The 20,644-nt window shown below is 51.0% G+C and overlaps 1 protein-coding gene across 2 annotated transcripts in view; it reads right to left on the reverse strand.

Moving 5' to 3' along the window:
- The window catches only part of ZBTB7C (zinc finger and BTB domain containing 7C), a 302,671-nt gene that overhangs the window by 144,585 nt on the left and 137,442 nt on the right, over positions 1-20,644 (reverse strand). For both annotated transcript variants that reach the window (XM_034642071.1, XM_034642073.1), the window contains exon 2: positions 16,325-16,386. The gene's annotated coding sequence lies outside the window, so the exon portion shown is untranslated. The remainder of the gene's footprint in view (positions 1-16,324; positions 16,387-20,644) is intronic.

Here is a 20,644-nt window from a genome sequence, read left to right on the forward strand (position 1 = left end):
GGAAGGGCCCGGACGAAAAGAGCTAAAAATGTGAGATGTAGTCATCTGTCCGAGGAGACCTCGGGCAGAGCGAGATCCCTGTCTGGGGCAGGTTTCTAGATAATGTTTCAGTGGGAGTTGCATAGAGAATGGTATCGGTTGGCGTTGTGTCTTTTGTATCAAGCATTAAACGTGGCTTTGTAGACCTTCCCCCTTCTCTGAGCAGTTCCAGGATGTCGATCACACTGTTCTCCACCACCCTCTGTGCTCTGGAAGACTGGGAACAGACGTGTTCGTGGGTCTGCTCTCCAGCTGTGCAATCTGAGAGCCTGGAGGGGAAGTGGCCGAGCTCAGACCCTCAGCCGTCCTCAGTGAGTGTTACAACTGCTCCGGGGCACCTGCCCTGTCTCCTTGGGGGTCTGTCTGTGCCACGAGGGCTGCGGGCCAGATGGTTGGATGGGGGCGAGGAGGAGGAACAAGCAAGCGTTAAAGAAGAGAAAGGTGAGGTGTAAGGAGGGAACACAAACTTTATAGTCAGGCGGCTTTGGGTTCGAATCTCACTTCTGCCGCCTCCTGGCTGTATGCTGTGGAGTACGTCATGCCATCCCTTTGAGTGTCAGGCTCCTCTTCCATAAAATGGGCACATGTTCCCCCATCTCGCCGTTTCCTTGTTGTTATCTGTCCCACTCAACTGGATATATTTCAAAGACAGCCTTACCCGGCTGTTGCTTAACTGTTTCAGCTCCCCAGACTAAACCACGTGATTTCATGGGCTGGTGCTGTGTCTCTGGAGGGGGCAGGGACCCCGGAGGTCAGAGACTGCTGGACTTATGCCAGGGACCTGTCATGGTCACTTCTGAACTTCCAGCCCCTGGCCCATTGCCTTGTACATGAAAGGCACAAAATAATGCCTGCAGGATGAATGAATGAAATTTATGGGAGAGAAACCAGGAGTCCGAAGGGTGAGGTGATATCCTAAGGGCCATACAACTCATTAATTACCTAGAGGGCTGTGAAGTCTTCTTTCTTTTTTATCATGGCCAAATGAACAGGACAACCTATAGCCAATTATATTGGCTCCTGAAGTCTCCTGTTTGCTGAGAAAGTCTCATTTTACACCTGTTTTCCCTTATAATAATGCCCATCTTCACTTTCAGAAATGTCCTATTGTGGGTGATAAATTGTCCGTTCTCCCTGTTACGAGGGAGAGTGGAGGGAAGGACTCTGTTTCCCTGACCCCATCTCCTCCCCCACCCCTCATTTCTCTTAACTTGTCAGATACGCAATTAAAATGTCATTCCATTAGCTCTTCATTGAAAGCCCCATGTGAACTGTGCTCGTCCTAAAGGCAGCCTTCCCCCAGCAACACCCGTGAGCGTCCAGGTCAGCGATCAAGGGTGTTCTCACCACCTGCACATGCGCCAAGGGGGATCCTCACGGCTTAACTGCCCTCCACTGTCTCACCAGCGAGGAGCGGTCCAAACGCACTGCCTTTGCCAGGTCTGTACCGAAGCAGCACCCCCTCCCACTCTGGCTAACTAGCGTCTTGCCTTCCTATTGCTCAGGAATGATGGACGGGCACTCATTCACCACAGCTCCCAGGGGGCTGGCAGCCTCTCCAGAGAAGGCTAGGCAGGCTGAGATGAGCACTGGGGTCCTGAGGTCCAACCACCTGGAGAAGTGTTGGATTGAGGGCAGGAGGAGAAGCATCTAGAACAAAGAGAAATGTTCCCCCCACCCACCCTAGGGAGAGCATACCAAACCAGGGACAGCTCCAGAGGCGAGCACTTTCAGATATGTTCAGGTTTGTGTGGCTTGGCTGTGGGACTGGAGGGATGGGGCCCACACTCCTACCGGTCCTCAGACATTCAGAGATGGCCAGGAGCAGGAGAAGACCCATTAACAGCTCCGCAAAGTAAGTGAGTACCTGGCAGGAACTCCTAGACATCTGTGGAAAGCTCCAACGCCTGGGTACCCAGGTGCCTGCCCCAGAGCCTTCCTAAGGTAACCTACCCTCCCCGGGTTCACCCCATCTTCTATGCCCATCCTCTCCTCACAGACACGACAGATGACAGAAGTCACACTTTTGTGTGGCCACGGGGGCTTTGTTGTGGTTGCCCGTCCCCCCAGCCTTCCCACTGGAAGATAGCCCACTGCCCATCAGGGCAGGAACTCTTCACTTCCTGACTCCACAATGGGTGTACCCTGGGCTCTGCACACAGCCCATGCTTAACTGGCACTTGTCAACCACCCGGCTGGGAGTGGGGCATTAGAACCTGGGGTTGGCAGGTCCAACCCTGCTGGGCCTGGGCCTAGAAGTTCCCTTGTCAGCTGCTGAAGGCAGCTTCGAGTCTCCCTTGCTCTCCCCCAGCCCTGCCTGGGCTTGTGGACTCCTGGCCTACAGTGCTCCCAGGCCTGGCTCTTAAAGCAGGGCAAAGCAGTCTCCCGGCCCCTTCCCTAGGCTGGCCAACATCTAGTTTCCCCACAGGAGGGACTCAGGCCTGCTTTGCCATCTCAGCACCTTCAGGAGAGCAATGGGTATGACACAGTAAGAGCTCTTTGAGATCAGGAACCTAGCCCTGTTCCTTTTGAATTCCCCTTCCCTCTCAGCCCTCAACTCGCCCACCTAAGCCAGGGCCTCTACTCTACTCAGTGTGGAATATTCTGGAAATTATCCAGCACTAAATTCTGGGAGCTGATCTCAGTAGCTGTATGGTTGGAAAGATCTGGAAAACCCACAGTCTCCATGACGGGAAAGACTGCTAGCACCTTGAGGGCAGGGATGTTCCCCCCATCAGCCCGGCACCAGCCCCAGCACGGCCGGACAGCGCGGGAGCCCAACGTCGGCATGCGGAACTGCTCAGGCCTCAGCTCCCTGAACCTCTAACTGCCCTGCAGTCTGGCACAGAGAAGCCACACAGTGTCTGTAAAGGAAGGGGCATGGGCCTACTGGGCAGCAGGGTCTGGGCTGGGCACATGGCCTACTTTATTGGTGCAATGGCCTTGCAAGGCAGATACGATTGTTCCGTTTAATAGATGAGAAAATAGATGAGGCCCAGAGAGGTGAAGGGGCTTCCCCAAGGACACTCTCAAGGGTCTGGCCAGAGTTCAAGCTTACTTCCTGTTTCTGAACACTGGTCTTTCCGTGTGCTCGACATTGATGGAGCTCGACATTGATGGAGCATTTATTGTTGGCGACGCCGTGGCTCGGCATCTGGGGGGATTCAGCGCTGAAGGAGAAGTAGCTCCAGCCTGCAGGTCATTCACACTGCAAGGGGCAGACGGTCTCGTTCCCAGCCACCGTGATGAAGGACCCACACGGCAAGGCCTGTCCAAGAAGCTGAGACCTACTTGTGCAGGCTGCGGGGGTGGGGGGCACGGAGAGGGGGTTCATTCTGACGAACTGAGAAAGGTATCTGGGAGGGGGTGGCACTGGCTTGGACTGCAAAGGCCAAATGGGCTTGGAGCGATGGGCAGAGGCTGAAGAAGCTTTGAGGAAGCTTCTGGCGGGAAGATGGGTCTCAGGTGGGGGCTTCTGGGACCTGTTAAACATCACGACGTAGGTCCTCACGGCAGCCACTTGTGCAGGCCTGGCAGAGTAGGCCACGGCAGAGGAAGGGCTGGCAGCTCTCTGGGGGCCTTGCAGATCTGTCCGCCAGAGGAGGGAGCAGAGAGCCAGCATCTGAGTGCCCTCCCTCCTAAGTGTGGTCTGGGAGATTGAGCCAACCTCCTGGCCTCAATCATCAGGAGCCCGGGGGAGAGGCAGATAAGCGAGCTCTGAAGGACAAGTTCCAGCCACCGGGCCACAGACTTATTATTTTTCCCACACACTTGATTGGCCTGCTACACGGGGCCGTGGGGAATGGCCCTGCCGGGCCTGCTGCTGAGGTTGGGAGTGGAGGGAAATGACAGGTCTGAGGTCCTTTGGTGGCCCCTCCCTCAGGCATGAGGCCGGGGGCTGGAGAGGGCAGTGGGGCTTGCTGCTCTCCCCCCTTCCTGCCTGCTGCTTCCTCTTGGTTTGGGCCCTTTCTCCTTTCCAGGTCAGCATGGTTCAAGAGGAAGCACTTGGCTGAGGAAGCTGTTGGGAAGGTTCTGTCAGAGGCCCACAGGCCCATGTTTTTCTAGGGCTGGGGAGCGCAGACAGAGCGCTGGATGGGAGTGAGAGCCCATGTCTCTCTTGGGAGGACTCATGGCACAAACATTCACTTCCTATAAGCCATTAACACTCCGTGAGACACTCCCTGGGCCTCGGTTTCCATTTCTATAAAATGGACGCCTTGGACCTGCCTCTATCAAGTCCTTGAACAAGGCCATCTTCCTCCTCAACCAGGTGAGTGGACAGATGGTTTACTTCAAGTTTTGTTTGCTGGAAGTCCTACTCTTATATTGTGATTTGAACAGTCCCATGTGTCAAGGGCACTAGGCTTGAGACCTGATTAAGAGAATCAGTACAACCTGCCCCCCCACCCCCGGAAAGTACAGGAAACTAATGTTTTCTGAGCTCCCACTCTATGCCAGGCCCCCTGCCCACAGAAAATATTCACGCTAATGATCTTACTTAATCCTGACATCGGCTCTGGGAAGAGATGGTTATCATCCCCATTTCCCCCAATTTCACAGAATTTCTTAAATTTCTTCAGGTTCTGAGGTTGTTTCCCACCACCTCCAGGATGCAATCTCGCCCTTTCTTCCCAACGCCTCACCACTCCCAAGAGAGAGACAACTCAGCCAGGGCAGCGAGCACCCCATTCATTTTACTTCCTCAAGCCCGGTTCAGGTCCTGCTTTGCCCCAGAGAAGAGCCAAGGCCTGGCAGAGGCCAGGGAGGTGCCCGAGGGGCACAATTTAGGAGGTCCTCACTCCCAGATGCCAGCGAGGGCTGCACTGGCTCGGCCCTGAGGGTGAGGCCTCCTTCAACTTTGCCCCACAGGCAGCCCTTGACACTCCCTAGTCCCAGCCCTGCCCCTACATCCCTCCTCCAGCCCCAAGGACTGGCCTTTCCTTTGAAGTTCCCAGAAGCCTCCCTGGTGGGGCCAGATACGATTTCTTGCCTGAGCCTCTGTGGCTGCAGGGTGGAGACCATTTTCCTCTGTCAGTCCTGAAACCAACTGGGTGCAGGGCTTTCACACGGCAGACCTTCCAGCATGCCCGCCTCTGCCCTCCTCTGCCCTCTGCTGCATCTGCTTGCGGTCCCAATTCATCTCTTAGCTTCTATATAAAAATGATGATTTTTCTTTTCAGTGAAATAGTAAGTAGTCATTAAAAATTGTGTTCCCATGTGGGTGAATTCTTCTATAACTTCGATGTAAAACAGGCTTTCTAACTATGACTGAAAATCCAGAGGCAATTAAAGAAAAGATTGATGAATTGACCATATAAAAGTAAAAATAATTTCTATGGCAAAAGCCATAAGTAATTTCAAAGTTAAATAATGAACTGGGAGAAAATATTTGCCACCTATATCATAGATAAAGAAATAATATCAGTAGGGCGCCTGGGTGGCTCAGTCAAACATCTACCTTTGGCTCAGGTCAATGATCTCAGGATCCTGGGATCAACCCCTGCATCGAGCTCCCTGCTCAGTGAGGAGTCTACTTCTCCCCACCCCTTGTGCTCTCTCTCTCTGTCTCTCTGTCTCAAATAAATAAATTTATTTTTAAAAAAGAAATAATATCACTAGTGTGTATGTGTCTGTGTATAGTCTTAAAAATCAAGAGACAAAGAACCAAGAACTCAACAGAAAAATGGGCAAATGAACAAAAGGATGAGCAATTCACAAAAGGAATATAAAAGTTATCCTTAAGCATATGAAAAAATGTTCAACTTCACTCATAAGAGAAATGCAACTCCAAACTACCTACACTAAGGTACCATTTCATACTCAGGAGATGGGCAAAAATTCCAAAATTTCATATCCCCTTCTGTCGGCAAGGTTGTGAGGAAATCGGTTGGAAAGCAAACCAGTACAATCCCACGGAGGGTTTTCTGGAAACAACTACCAAAACTACTACGTAACCTTTACTCTTGAACCCAGGAATCTCACTCCTAGACATTTACCCTGAGGATATACTCCCAAGCATCTGAAACCCATATGCATGAGCCCTGCAGCATTATTTGGAATTGTAAGCTGTAGGACACCACCTTGACGGTCACCCGGAGGACAGTGGGGGCATGAGTGATGGCGTGTGGAGTACTGTGTAGCTATAAAAAAAGAATGTGGAAGGACCTCTATGAACTGGTATGGAGTATCTTCCAGGAGATAATATTGAACACATAAAGAAAGCAAAGTATAAAAAAAGCATAGATGATATATCTTTTGTGTAAAAAAGAAAGGAAAATTAAAAAACATATATAAAAATGTGCTTATCTTTACAAAAAGCAATAGAAATGGAAGCACAGAAGAACGAAGCTGGTTCCCTGCAGGGGGGCGTGGGGTGCAGGGCTGCAGGAGAGAGTGACACATCTCTTAGTCTACCTTTTTGTGTAGTTCTGACTTGTGAAAGTGTGTTAACATTCTACCTATTTAAAAAATTTTAAACCAATAAGAATGGGAAAGGGGAAAAAATCCCTAAACCTGAAAACAAATTGGAAAAAATAAACCTACCTGTATTTCAAATAAATCCTCTGACCACACTGAAGGGCAAGGAAAGAAAGAAAGGACTCTTCCAAGCTATTTATGAACACAGCAGGGAGGGAGGGGAAAGGGAAGGTTTGTCGACCGGTGGTGAAGCCATCCTGAGGAGACTTTTGATGTTACAGAGGATTAAGCAAACAATTGAATGTGTTGACAGCTTTGAGGTTTTCGCTGTGGAAGGAGGGCATACAAATATGGAATGGGGGGAGACAAGAAGCAGCCCTGCCGGGGTGGATTGGAATGGGAGGTATTAGCAAGGACTGTGATTTGTAGCATATGAATATGTAAGTGTATATACACGTATATGTACGAAAGCAATGTGTATGTATGTGTACGTACATGCACGTATTTCCTAGTTCCGTCCCCTGAAAGGGCTAAGAAGCAAAGACGCTCAGCAGCAGTGGGCACACCCAGAGCCCAGATTTTGGTCTCTAACACCACTCCCCACTAAAAGGAAGCAGGCTTTTCAGAGAAACGACTGGTTGCAGGGCTCATTCGGGGCAGGTACAGAAGGAGCCTGGAACCTCTTGTAATCTCAGAAAGTAAGAAAGTGCTCCAAAATAGGGATGGTGGCATTTCCAAATATCATGGGAGTCAGCTTGTAGAGGCTCCCAGTGGTCAAGTCTGGGGCAGTTTATGCACCAAAATAATTGAGCATGGGAAGAAATAATAAACTATTGGAAAAACAGGAACTCATCAGTCCACATGGATAATAGAGAAATAAATACCCTTTTACTGCTTATAATGGTAAATGCATATTGCCTACAGAACACCAAGGGCCGACTGGTAAATACAGAGGTGCCGTGGGAGCTGGAAAAGCATCATTTTGCCACCATCGTGTTAAGGATTGGATCAGGCAAGAGACATCAGTGGATGCCACCCTTCGGGGAACCTGACGAAGATCAGGGTATTTGCCTGGTTTTAAAGGGTCTCTCTGTAGACTGCTTGCTAGTTTCAAGGGAGAACAAAGACAATTATCATGTAGTGGAGAAATAGGTAATACTCAGGCCTGGAGATTAATATTAATGTCACCAGTGAGGAGCAGTGAGGACCAGGAGTGCCTGCCGACGTGATGGCGTTAAGCAGAACCCGAGGTTGCCTACGTAGGATTCTGGCCAAGACCGCATAACCCAGATCTCACCCCAAGGAAACATCGGACAAACCCCAAAGGGGGAACATTTTATTGAAAATAAGAAGGGGGCATTGTATGCTTCAGAAATGTCAAAGTCATAAAAGACAAAGAAAGGCGGTGAAAATGTTCCAGATTAAAGAAGGCCAACTGAATGCAACCCCCGCCCCTAGCCGGGATCCACTACTAGAGGGCGATGTGCTCTCTAAAGAACATCAGGAGGCTGACGGACAAAACTGGAATATAAATGGTAGACTGGTAAATTAGATCCACGTGTGTGTTCATGTTACGTTTACTGATCAACCATGCTATGATTATGTCATAGAATTTGCTTATCCCAGCGCACAGGCAAATTTGCCTGCCTATACTGGAATATTTAGGGGTAACCTACCCTCCAATGGTTCAGACAAGGAGTGTGTGTGTATGTGTGTATGTGTGTGTGTGCACGCACGCATGTGTGTGCATGATAGGAAGAAAGCACACATGATAAAGGCAGTGGGATAAAATTTTAACAACAGATGCGTCTAGGATATAAGGATATAAAAGCCATCTTTGTGGATTATTTTTATTTTTGTTGTTTTTCTGCAATTTGGAATTATTTCCAAATAAAACAATTTCGAATGTATGTTCCAACTTTTGGATGACAATCCCTTCTCTGCAGGTGCAGACTCTCCTTGGCCAGGGGACCGCTGGCAGGCAGCCAGGCCAGGAGGCAGTTGTGAAATCAAGCCATCTGGGAAATGTGGCCTTGAGCAAGTGACTTTCCTCTCTGTCTCTGTTCCTCCTGTGTAGGGTGATACCCACCTTGTGGACTGTTGGACAACTAAAACACATTACACTGGCAAGTGCTTAGCTCTGGGGCCGATCAAGTGACTTACAGCTTCACTTGTCTCTTTTTTCATCAGCAGGAACCCCTGCAGGGTGCAGGGCTGGGAGCTGCCTGCCGGTCCAAGAGCCATGGGTGGTCTCCAACAGGACTGTGAACCCAGGACAAGCAAATGGTGTAGGGCTAGCCCCAGGCTACCCTGGCAAACTGCTCTGTAGGCAGATGGCCCCCTGTCCTGCCTTGGCGTTGGGAACTTGGTGCCCTGGTGCTCTCGGCCTTGACACAACTTTCCCTTGCCTACCCTCGGGCTTGTACCCTCCCTTTGAGGCCCACCCCTAGACACTCCCCAGCACCCTGCTAGGGCTGCCCCAGTCCCCACCTTCAGCTCCTTCTCCTAGGGTGGGATCAGATGTGGCATTTCAGAATGGCCCATCTGTCCTCTCCCAGGGGAACTCCTTGTACTAGTGTTGTTCTGGTTAAACGAACAGTGACCCCTGAAGAACAGGCTGGGGAGGAGGCATATTTATTTGGGCGGGACTTTCTTGGAGACCCTAAAATTGGCCTTCAGTCCAGGCCTGTCCCAACGAGGATGCTAGGCCTCCCTCCCCGCCCCGGTCTGTCAGTTGGAGAAGAGTCACTGTGCCACTGTCCCCATTTGCCCCTCCAGGCCCACTCTCCTCCCTGTCCGCTCAGCTCTGTGCCCCGGAGACCGACCCCTACGGACCACCACGGCTCTGGGTTCCTCCCCCTCTGTGCTCCTCCCTGTTGGAAGCCAGTGGCGCCCCAGGGGAGGACTGAGGGAGGGAGGTCAGGTGTTGAATGCTTTGTCTCCCTGTCCTCAGGGACAGGCCTCAGGGCAAAGCCCAGGTAGTATGGCCCCCTCCATCCTCCCTCGCACCCTCAGTGTCTCTGTTTCCAGCATCCCTCCTCTCCTTGCCCCTTCAGCCCCGGGGCAGGGACTGTGCCCCAGTGTTAGGGGTGCTGCCCGGGGTCCGCTGGGTGCCCTATCCTGCACTGGCCTTTGGCCTCAATTCTCTTCAAACCACCCACTTTGGGGGTGCCACCTGCTTCCTGCTGGGCCCTGCCTCAGGGAAGCAGTGCCTTCTCCGTCCGTCTGTCTGTCCATCTGTCCGTGTGTTTGGTGCTTGTCTGTTGGCGATGCCCCATATTACCAAGCTCAGCGAGGGGACCAACCTCAAAGCCATTCACGCCGCAGAGCAAAGCCAGAGCTGCCACCTAAGCCTCCTCCCGGGTCTCACTGCTTCCTGCTCGACTTTATTTCATCTTTCTGCAAGTCACTGTTCACCGAGAAGCATTACAAGAAGAGAACTAAAAGAGAGAAAAGTTGGTGGAGGAATGCCTTTTTTCCCCTGGTTTAAACCTTTTGTTATCAACTCTTTAGGAATCCGATTCAACTAGGAGGAGCATGTGGCAGAACACGTTCTTCAAAATTAGCTCCAAGAGACTCTCGGGGCTCTTTATTATTCATTCTATGAAAATCAAAATATTAGCTAATGCCTCTGTCGTCCTCAGAGCGGGTCTGGCAGAGTGTCTGATGTATTGTCCTACTTGAAAGGGAAGAAGAAGGCCTTTCCTGCAGAGGCCTCCTTCAAGCCCTTCTGCCTCCCGCTCACACAGGGACGGAGAACCCCTGACACGCTGCGCCCGAGACCCCTGTAGGCCCGAGCCCCAGCAGAGGTGTGCCAGGGCCAGGCGGCCACCCTGTGCTGGAACACCCCCCCCCACCTCCCTAGAGCCCAGGGTGGCCTGCACAGCATTGGAGCGGGAAGGCCCCTCCTGGTCTCGGGAGCACGGTTTCCCATATCCAGAATGGGTTTGGAAGGGGGTGAAGGGGGTGATGACTCAGGGGCCCCAAGGCTTAGAAATCAAAACTGCTGTGTATGTCTTCTTGGATCCCCACTGCTGCCTTCATTTCTGAAAGGGATACCACAATGCAAACACATTTCATTTCTTTAGAAGGAACACAGAAATCTGGCTTTCAGTACTCTGAGCTCTTCAGTCACCCAGAGGTGTTATGGGAGCCTTTTTAATCAGGCCCCTGGGAAGACAGTGAGGTTCTTAGCTGGGGGGGGGGGGGGGGGGCGAGTTCATGGGCTTTGAGAACCGTGGGTGGGACCAGAGCCCCCAGCTGTTGGCTTAGTGGCTTCTGTTCTTGGTGGGCCTGACTGCAGAGTAGACCAACTATGTCCCTTGAGTGGGGGGAGGGAGGGAGGGAGGACTTCCAGCTAGCTGGGAGCGAGAAAGAATACACAGAGCCCAGTGTGGGGACTGCAGCCGGTGAGAGGAGGCAGAACTTCCCAGAGGCTGAGTAGACCAAGGAGGGCTTCCTGGAAGAGGTGGTACTTGACAGATGGCTAAACACTAGAAAGGAGAGAGAAGAGGGAAGAGCAAGGAGGAATGTGAGTAGGCTGGGTGGGAGGGAGGCATGCAGGAAATGGTCAGAGGTAAGGCTGGAAGGACCTTGACCGCAAATGAAGGTATTTCTTCTTTCTTTCATTTCCTTGAGCAATCCTAAATTCGCTATTAATCTCCCAAGACCTATCTTGTTGATAAATGTTGATTTCCCCTGCACACCTGTTCATATTTCTGATGGAAATGTATTATATAATCACCCCATTCGGCTGGTGATTACCATGGTAATCAGGCACGCTCAGTGACAGGCCAGCACTCCTCTTGAAAACAAGATTCTGAAGATAGGGGCTTTCATTTCATTTATGTTGTGCCTGGGGAATGAGGGGAATGAAGCAGGCATGGGGCAGGTGTGGGGGGGGGTTCCTTCTCTGGGGAAGTCTTGGCCCACAGCTCAGCCCCAAGGGCCCAGGAGGGCTCTGCAGGAAGTCGGGGGAAGGGCTAGACAGGGGGCAGTTCAATGGGCCAAATCCTGCCTACCTTGGGGCTGTGCAGTGTGCACACCTCTGGGGACAGCTTTGCGGGATCCCAGGAGAAGCGAGGATCAGAGCTACTGGGTGCCGAAGAACAGGACCCTTGGCTAGAATATCATTCAACCTCCCACCTCCATCTCAAGAACCACCTCTGTACCTTTTGGAACATCACAAAGATGTTTCTCCCCATCACAGGATTATAGTTTAAGGTCTGACGAAAGCCCCCACATATTTGAACTGTGTTATTTAATCTTGATGCTCTATTTTAAGTTCTCAAGAGCTCCAACCAGACTGTGTGGCTTCAAATCCCAGCTCCACTCCTTTACTGGCTGTGTGACCTTGGGCAAGTTACTTAACCTTTTTTTTCCTTCTCACTGGCCAAAAACAGATAATGCGACTTTCTAATGCACAGGATTGTTGCGAGGATTAAGTGAGTTGATGCGTGTGAAAGGGTTAGCACCGCCCTTCTCAGTGGGTGGGGGACAGGGAGGATTGGAGGTACTGCCAGTATCCTGGAGTTTGTACAAACATTGCCTCCCCTCCTTCTGCTGACACCCCCACAACCCTCTCTGAACGATGAGCAGACGGCGGCCCCGAACCCAGACCCCCTGTCTCGCTGCCCACAGCATTTTCAATTTCCTTCCCAAACGCATTGGGAGGTGGCCTCTGGCTGTCCACCCCAAACTAGGACCCGGCCCTCCTTCTCAAGCACAGTCACCCCCATACTCTGACTGTAGTCCTGGGAAACTCAGGCCTAGTGGGCACCAGGTTCCGGAACACTCACATCCTAGGGGTAGGTGAACATCTGCAGTGTTTCACCACGCCCACAATTGCCCGTATGTTAGATGTTGGCTAATTAAAAACCACTACCGCGAGAATAGCAGTAGTTGCATTTCTTGCTCGTGCTGTTCCAGGCTCCACACTACCTGCTCACTTTAATAGAATAACTTATGTCATTAATGGAATTATTGTACATTGCACCAGACATTGTATGATCCAGATCAGGCCGAGAGCTGCGGGCTCTGCCTTACCGAACCCGCCCACCAGAGGCAGCTGACAGGCCATTATTCCGCATCCTGCAAACTCTGTGCAGTGATAAGGAAACCCCACCAATTTGATGCTTTATCTGGTTGCAGGTTGAGGAAAGATGTTATTTCAATCAAGATAATGATTCCATTTCTTGGACGGAAATGAGATTTTTTTTTTTCATTGCCTCATAGGGGGAGGGGGCACCAAAATCTGTCTCAGGTCTGAAACAGGTCAGGCACCAGTTAGAGGATTTTTCCGGCAACTTCAGAGAGAGTGTGAACATGAAGGAGAACTGAAAGGAGGGAGTTCGCTTGCAAGAAAACACACACACACACACACACACACACACACCGGGCCTATGAGATTACAAAGTCAGCTCTATTTGGCCATTTATAGGCATTAGACAGCACCCCTGAAACCAAAATTTGGAAGATAAGCTCACACAGTGTGAGCACGATGGCCTGGATTTCAAATAAGGTAAACAGCCTAGCAAGGTGATAATGAGAATGAAGCTCTGGACACCAGACGCTCAGCTACGACAGGACCTGCGTAGTCAACCTGCCCAGCACCACCGGTAGATTTCCCACGTAACTCTGTAGACACCTGTCCCAGCTACTCTTCCACCTCCTAGGACAGGGAGCTCCCCGACCAAGGGGACTCCATCGCTGAACAGCTCCTACATTGAGAAAGCACTCCAAATCACAGTAGTGACTCCATAAAAGGAAAACCACGGTGAAAATTCACAAGGTGCTGATGCTAATTGTGACGAAAGTTCACAAGATGCATCTCCACACATGTGGGCAACAAGACACATTAAGTCATCAAACAATATGCAAATGACATTAGGCAACGAATGCAGTGAGACTGGAGTAACTAGAACTAAGTAGTGAGCTTAGTAAAATTCTACATTATTCTAAATATTTGAGAATTTCAAGGGCTGTAATACAGCAGCTCAAACTCTTTATAGGTGACTTCCCGTAATGAGGAAGTAGTAATAATTTGCAATTCTGACATCAATTGTATATACAGTAACTTCAAAAAGTTGGGAAATGTCGGTCAAGTTTGTATGCATTTGGAACATTCCGTTGAGAGCTGACTTGGTGGGTTGCTGTCTCTCTCCAAAGAAAAGGCACATTTTAGCGCAACTTCTTCAGAAGGATGAGCCCCAACTGCTGACTCTTGAGTTTTGTTTTGTGTTTTGTTTTTTTTGTCTTACTGTACCAGATCGGACTCAGCAAAACTCTGAAATCTACACCACACCATTGTTGGTGTGCATAGACCATCCCCGGGAAGTAACCCTAAACCCTGGTAATATTGGTGGTCACCAGGAGAGGAGTCAGGCTACTTGGGGACAGAAGTGGGAAGGAGACGTTTCACAGTATACCTTTTGGTACCTTTGAACTCAGAGTCATGGGACTGTATGACCTACTAGGAATAAAATGACAGGTAAAAAAACACATACTTGCTTCAGTGAAAACAGACTTTGATACTCATGATGTCTATTTTAATACCTATACTCTTAAAATGCAAACTTACTACGATGAAAATTACTGCCACGTCAGGTGAAAACCGCTTCTGGCTGTCTTCACAATAGTGACGTTCACAGGCTCGGGAGTAGATGCAACTGAGGTCCCACTCAGATCCCCTTTTCTGGCTGGACACCTCCTCCCCAGCTGCTTGCACCCGTGATGTTCTCCAGACCCTTGCTCTTGGTCAAGGGCATGCCTTGGAGGTTACACCAGCAGCACCATTCTGGGAATAGGCAGTGGTGAATGTGGGGTTACTCGAGGCCCGCCCCTTGCTGCCAGGTTGCGGGCATCGGTGCTTTGCAATTCACATGGATCAAGCCAAGGAAAGACACAGGCCCTCCACATCCTCCTCTCTCCCTGACAAGTATTCCCTAAGAGTGCTCCCTGGATACATCACATGTACCTGAATCCTTGCCTCAAGCTCTGCTTCCAGGGAACCCAACCTAAATCAGCCAAACAACAGCTCCCAACGGAGCCCTCTTGTATCTTTCCAGAGGTGGTAAAAAACATACATGAGCCTTCCTCTTCGAGGGCAGAACCATAGCCACCTCCCTGCCTTGCTTAAGCTCACCAGTCAACACAATGCAAGAAAACCAGCACAGCAAAATGCTGTCCCGCCAGAACAGAGCGCTCCCACCACCAGACCCCTGTGGGACCACACGAATACTCTTCTTCTCCAGGATGAGTGAGCGGGAGGCAGGGGCAGACTCAGCAAACCCGTCCCACAATCCAATATCCAGTCATATGTGGCAGACAGTCAGCACAAACGTCAGCTCTATCCATTATTGACCAGCGAACTTGAGAGAAATGCTTATTCCCAGGCTCGTCTTCCTTACCTGCAAAATGGCAGTAGCTACAGAGCCTCTGTGAAACTCGTACGAGATGACACTGTCAGGCGTGCTGCAAGCTGGTAATGCCACATAAATACCGATTGTGATTCTTGAGATGCAGGACATGCTAGCTTCCCCTGCTTGCTTAGAAGAAATAATTAACCTTTGTCGAATAAATCAATCTCAGCGGCCCCTCATGTTGGGCATTGTACCTCGTACCATCGTACCTCGAGCTCCGTATGTGAGAAGCAGCTCCAGAGAAAAGCAAGCGGACATTGGGAGCACTGTCCTGGTGACTGTCCACCTGGAGCTCAGGGGGCCTCCTCATTGATCTCATGGGCCTCCAGTGGCCCTCAGCTGCAGCTCTCTGGAGAGGGCCATCCCTCTCTCTCTTTCTGAGATCTAGGGAGGATCCCCAATGTGAACTTCCTATAATGTATCCAGTGTCTGTACTGATCTCAAATACAACCTCAAATTTGGTGAAAAATCCATGTAGCCACTTTCACATGAGTCACAGATGAACTGGTAGAAACTCACTTTTATTTACACAAATGAGGGAAACCTTACTCCGTCCTGATTCTTTGCACACTGACTGTTCATGAGGCCACTTCCAGCCCTTCACCACCTGGTCCAGCCCAACATTACCAGCATTTTCTTCCCTCCCTTTCAGACCCATGTCTGCGACATCCTCCACATAGGCCTTGGGGTATTCCCATCCTGGCACCTGTTGCTACTGCCCTGGAACGGCTTCCCTCTTCCATCAGCCTCTTCCAGTTCAAGTCCGTCTGTCCCCAGGAAGTGTGCCCTAACCACTCCTGTCACCAGCCCTTCTGGCTGTGGTGTGCGCACCAGAGTGGACCATATGCTCGTTCTTAAAGGTCTTTAATAACCTCATCTCCGGGTTTTTTCTCCTCCCACATTGGATTGGAAGCTCCTCCGTGATGGAGCCTAGGCCACTGTTCCCCTTGTTACGTCTCAGAGCCTGCAGACAGCGCCAGGCACCTGGCGATTAACAACATTCTCAGCTGGAGTAGTGGATTGGGTTGTATGACTGCTCTTAGTTGAACACACTGTTAAACGGTCTGCATGAGAATTTACGGTTCTAAATAGGGCCAACCTATTTAGCAAACTCAGAAGTGTCCAAACTAGGTATGGCTCCAGGACCAAAAAATGCACATCCTCCTTTATCCTCCAGGAGTCCTGCTCTCCCCCAAACACCAACCAACCAAAAGGGAGCGACTGTCTTTCCGGAGCCAGAGGGAGGGCAGAGACTGGGTTCCAACCCTCCACCTTCCACTCCAAGGAAGCCTCACATTCCTGGGTCCAGCCCCACCCAGCCGGACACACCTTCCAGAACCAAAAGCCGATTCCATCAAGGTCAGGCTCCCTTCCCCAGACAGGGAAACCCGCCCACTCCCAGGAACAGTGTCAAACCACAGACCTAAAACAGCAAAATTCATACTCACAAGCAGTGACGCCTTCCTCTTAAATTTCAGGCCAGCAGTCTCCCTGCAAACCTGCTCATTTCCTGCAAAGAGAAGAAAGGGATGGAGAAGCATATTAGCATCTGCTCTGGTATCCTTTGGCAGTTTTCTGGCCGACCTCGGGCTTCTGCACCGTCTCTCCTCCTCACTCCCCACCGCGCTCTCCCCTCCCAGGAACACCATGTACTAGCTGGGTGGGCGCCCCTGGCTCCCCACACTCCTCCCTCCCCCTCCGAGGCGCCATGCCAGTCTCAGATTGACCACTGCCTCCAATTCCCTGAAGGCGCTGGGCTTCTTCCCACTCCGGAGTGAGGCCTCTTCTTCTGTAGCATGGGGTTGCCTAGCAACCCCGTGCGCCGGCTCGGAAGGCCCTCCTAAATTGGACCTCACAGCACAGGGCATCTCCTTGTACAGCTGCCTGAATCTTAACAATCTGGCTCTGAATAATAACACAATGGTAATTACATGCATGGGCCCCCAACTACATTTAAATAATGTTCAAGAGCTGACACACACCCACAAAGGCCAGAAAATGCATTGCGGAGGTTGACTGGAAGGCCAGGCGGGACGTTCGGTGCGGGAGGGAGATGACACCAAAGACTTGAGTTAATGACAATGCCAACTTGAACTGTGAATTCCCCTGCCTTTCTGCCTGACTGTGTCACCACTTTAATGCGCTTTAAGTGAGTTTGGGATCTGTAGAGGCAATTAATGCCCAGAGGTAGTGATGCTTCAAGACAGGATGCCCTTTAGCTCTCCAGCAGCACATGCGGGTTTTTGGAGGGAGCAGGGGAAGGGAGGAGAGAGGACAAGAAGGGAGAACGGGGCACAAGTGATATCCCTTGGCTTTTACAGTTGTGGCTAAAGACATTTTAGAAGGTGCGAGAAAGAACTTACCAAGCAAGAGCACAAAGCACTTGCTACCTCAGCGAGGGACACATTCAACACGACTGATGTGTTTCAGGATAAGAAGTGAAGGCAAAGAGGCTCGAAGCTGGCTAACACGCAGACCAAAGCCGCTCGGCGTGCCGTGGGGATGGCCGTGCGTGCCAGAGTCCAGCCTTCAGTCTGGGTCCCTGGCAGAGTGTAATCCAGGGCTCTGCTCGGGGCACCAGCCTTAGCACAGGGAAGACGGCAGGCTGGCGAGCCGCTCTCTGCAGAGTGATAGCGAGAGCCCGGAGGTCAGCCCTGATCGTTCGAAAGCCCGAAGCACTTTTTTGTTTTTAAAAAAGGCTCAAAATCCTCCCGCAAGGGACTTAGCCAGATATTTGCACAGCCATGATCACAGTACCATGATTCACAATAGGCAACAGACAGAAGCGACCCAAGTGTCAGCTGGCAGACGAATGGATGAGCAAAATGGGGTCTATGCATACGATGGAATATTATTCGGCTGTACAAAGGAAGATTCTGGCAAATACTACAGCAGGGATGAACCTTGAGGGCATTATGCTGAGTGAAATAAGCCAGCCACAAAAGGACAAATACTGTATGATTCCACTTCGGTTGTGGTCATAGAGACAGAGAGTAGGCTAGAGATGGCCAAGGGCGGCGGGGAGGGGAGACCGGGAGTAATGCTCAGTGCAGACAGAGCTTCCGTGTGCAAAGGTGACAAAGTCCTGGAGATGGACAGTGATGGCCACACAGCAGCATGAATGTACCTAACACCCCTAAACTACACACTTAAAAATGGTTAACCCGGTGAAGTTTGTGACCTACATTTTCCCTCTAGTAGTACAATGTCCACGGTCTACAAGACTTTGGTCCATCTTCATCCTGGAAGTCAAAGTGGCCTGTGTCATCCATAAGCTCAGCCACGGAGACTGCCACCAGGACTCAGGGACGAAGTGGACAGTATGACTCTGGGCCAGGGAACCCCGTGGCTTGTCAGCATGGTGTTGGCTCAGCACAGCGTCGGATGCAGGTGGCCGAGTGTTGAGAAACAGGATTTGCTCACGCCCACCTCTGCAAGTCCAAGCACCATCACCCTCTAGAACGTGGCCTCCTTCCACCCAACCAGTCCCACCCAGCATGTCCCCTGCCTGTGTCCTCCTCCGGGTGCGTAGGCTCTGAGGACACACTCTCACTCTTACCCTCTGCTGCCTCTATGCTCCCTGCCCAGAAGGCCCTTCCTGGGCTGCCCACCTGACCTGCTCCTCCTCTTTCTAGGGGGCCCCCATCAAGCTCTGCCTCCTCCATGACGCCTTCCAGATGCTCCCCACGAATGCTGCAGACTGCAATCCAGCACCTGCCTTGGAGCTCACATTCACGTCTGGAAGTCTTGCCTCCCCTGATACATTCCCGCCAGGATCCCTGGACAGGGACTGTCGCTAACCTTTTTTGCCTGCCATAGACCCTAGCTCAGGGCTGAGCATTCAATGGGCCATCCCCTCAACGCTCTCGGAGCGACAGCGGCCCTCCTTCCCTTTCCAGGGAATCTGACCACAGACAACTGCCTGGGGTGGAAAGAATGTCTGCAGGTTGCCGAGAGAGTCATAAAGCTACAGATTCCAGGCGGGCAGGCAGGTGCCTCCAGCCATTTAGAGGTGTAACTCAATGTGTCCAATAAACAATTGAGCATTTACAGATTTTATTAATTTGGAAAGGTCATTAGAGCTAACAGCTTCTCCAAGTGAAAGTGAGTAAACAGCGTGGATTGGTTTTTTTTTCAGTGTCCTGAGTTTTTTCTTGGAATGTGCCTTCAGACCTCAAACAACAGTGTTACAAGTGAAGAAAATGAAAAAAAGGGAGAAAAAAATCCAGGCTCATGAGGCAAGAGGAGGCCCACAAGAGCTCTGGACAAGCCTCTGCCTTTCTCTGAGCCTGTATCTCGTCATCTGTAAAAGGAAGGAGTGAGCGCTAAGCTACCTCCAACTTAGAATAAAATTATGATATGAGGTAAGAGTGTGAAGTCAGCAATTTTCCAAGGGAACCGTTACTCCCCACCCCCAGCCCTACCCATCCTCCCAGGTAGTAGACAGCCCAGCACCTCTGGGTAGCAAAGGTGGGGGTGCATGCCCCAGCAGCCAGGAGAAGGGCCTTAATGATTTCAGGTGCCTTTGCAGACCCTGACTCGACAATCTGGCTGCCTCACTCTCCCTCATTAGATCATTAAGGAACACTCGGACTAATGACTTGTTTTCTCGAATCTCCAGGAATGGCTGGAAATGGGCCAAAGGGTAGCATCCAGGCTCCGTCTCCCCAGCCCTTGGCTCCACGACTGGCTGGCACAGTCTGTCAAGAGCCAGGCCTCTGCGGGCAGACGCTGCTGGTTCTCCCCGAGGCGAAAAGGAAGCAACATTCAAGAAGCAGAGGGGTCTGGCTCCAACCTGCTGCCATGGGGAGACCAGACCGTGCTGTCCCACAACCCTCCCTTCTTCCTCGTCCCCTCTTCTCTCTGCCCCAAGTTCTGACAGACACCAGAAGGTGGGAGGCCCACATCTGCCCACGCTCCCACCTCCAGATCGCTCGTGGCTTTTAGTAGCAACATGAAGACCACATATGAATCAGAACTGTGTGACTCACGACCTAATACTAATATTAACATTAGTGTTAGTATAAGTTAATATTAACTACTATCTGGGTGATGCTTTCTGATTACAAGAATATTTTCCCACTTGTTTGTCAGGCAGGTAGGAGAGCTGTGATTCATTTATTGAGCACCTGCTGTATCCTGGGGTCTCTATTACCCACTGAGGATGCAGACACGAAAAGGTGTGTTTTCTGCACGCAAACTCCCTCCAGGACGATTGAGAGCTGGGAACGCGGAGGCACAGGAAAGCTGAGTACCTTGCTCATAAGTAGCACCTTTCCCCATTGTTCCTGCATGACCTGTGAGTTTAGTAGGAAACGTAGCCTGCACAACGTCCCCCAGAAGCGGCCAGCCAGAGGACAGCATGGTTTGGGGACAGTGGGACATTATGCCCAAAATGAACCAATGCCTGGGGATGTCAGGCCATGGTGGCCCTGGATGCCCCGGAGGGGCAAACCCTGGACTGGGTATAGGTCAGAGCCTACTTGCAGACATGGCCTTGACCTCTCATGGCCTTTCTGTTTGTCAGTAAACACCCTTCCTCTCATCAGAAGGGCTGCAGAGACGCTGCCTGGAGAGCTGATGCAAATTAATGAAATCTTTTTTTTCCCCAGTCTGCACTAATCTTTGTCTTCTAGGAGCTGCCACCGTGCTCACAATGGGCAGGTGACACATGCTGGCATTGTTCTTCTGAGGGTCTTTATTGGCTTTTTGAAAAATATAATGTCCATGCTTGGAGGAGCCCTATAAACCCCTCAATTTACAGCCAG

The sequence above is a fragment of the Ailuropoda melanoleuca genome, chromosome 14, assembly GCF_002007445.2.
Source record: "Ailuropoda melanoleuca isolate Jingjing chromosome 14, ASM200744v2, whole genome shotgun sequence".
Taxonomy (NCBI): domain Eukaryota; kingdom Metazoa; phylum Chordata; class Mammalia; order Carnivora; family Ursidae; genus Ailuropoda; species Ailuropoda melanoleuca.